At 25.2% G+C, this 1,357-nt stretch overlaps 1 protein-coding gene across 1 annotated transcript in view; it reads right to left on the reverse strand.

Moving 5' to 3' along the window:
- Positions 1 to 1,357, reverse strand: part of sea (scheggia) — a 45,483-nt gene that overhangs the window by 408 nt on the left and 43,718 nt on the right. The gene's annotated exons all lie outside the window — the stretch shown is intronic.

The raw sequence follows: 1,357 nt of genomic DNA on the forward strand, positions 1-1,357 counted from the left end.
AGATTTAAAATAATAAAAGCATTTAGAATTTGTTATATTATATTTTATTCATAATTGAAAGAAGAAAAAGAATAAATAGAAACAAATGAATCATATCACAGCTGTAATTCTAAGTGTTCTGGTATAAAACTTTTTTTAGTAAAATCATCACATATTCAAAAAGTGTAATGCTTAAGAAATTGAATGTCTTAATTTATTTTTCAGCTTTGAATATTTCTTTTCGATGCATACTTGAATCGGTTTATAATATACTTATGTAGAACAGACCCATGTTAACATATTATGATTTCAAATTATTTCACAAATAATAAATGCATTATACGTATCCGATATTTTAAATACAATTTTCAACTCTAATCAAGAAAAAAGTATTATTATGGTTAAAACAGAGGTAAAATTACTAACTAGGTCAACTTTTGTGAATAATTATCTATCTTTTTCATATATATAACCATCCTTTACTTTCCCAGGATCCATTGAATCAAAGAAGTGGGTGAGGGGTATGCAACACTAACAGCATTGATTTCTTTTTTTCCTCAGAACATTAGAATTTAATCATATTTAACTATAAAGAGTTCAAAATTATTTCTTTTTATACTTCAGTCTTAATATGTATATAATTTATTTAAGGAAAAAATATAAACCTTTTTAATTAATAAATAAAATAATGAAATTTTAAAAGGAATAATATTTCATCTTGAAATAAAAATATTGTAAGTTAGAACTTTACTTATGTTTCCAAAATTATCTTACAAGATTTTTTTTTTCCGACAACACATCACTTATTTGATAGCACATTGACATGAGAGTACATTTAAAAAATAACATCAATCACTAAAATAGAAAAAAACACAATCTTATGGATTTGGTATCTAGACAAAATTTCAAGTTTAAATGAGGAAAAAGTAAAGAACATACAGGTACTTAATAAAACCTAAAATACCGAAAATACTTACTAGTTATATGTACTAAAATTGTGCAATGTACTAAACAGACTCACATTAAATGACAGAATAATTTTCAATTAGACATTAAGGTCATTGAGGTTAATAACTAAAGCACCATTGGTAAGTTAATAAAACTGTACAAATACAAACTATACATTTTTTCACAATAAATTACTCAGACGCCAAAACACATTAACAGAACAAATAGGCAAGGCTCTCATGCCAGAAACCACAGAAAGAAGACTAAAATTAACATTGATGTGGTATCTGCTTTCGTAAAATAGATAAATAAAGCCAGAAAAGAGGTATCACAAGGTACTGTTGTAAAATTACCGACAAGCTATCTGCTGATTATCAATTGTCAATTTTGTACTTGACAAGAGTGGATATAAAGATAAACTGTATATATA

The sequence above is a fragment of the Halyomorpha halys genome, unplaced genomic scaffold (assembly GCF_000696795.3).
Source record: "Halyomorpha halys isolate HHAL.00 unplaced genomic scaffold, Hhal_1.1 Scaffold644.1, whole genome shotgun sequence".
Lineage (NCBI taxonomy): Eukaryota > Metazoa > Arthropoda > Insecta > Hemiptera > Pentatomidae > Halyomorpha > Halyomorpha halys.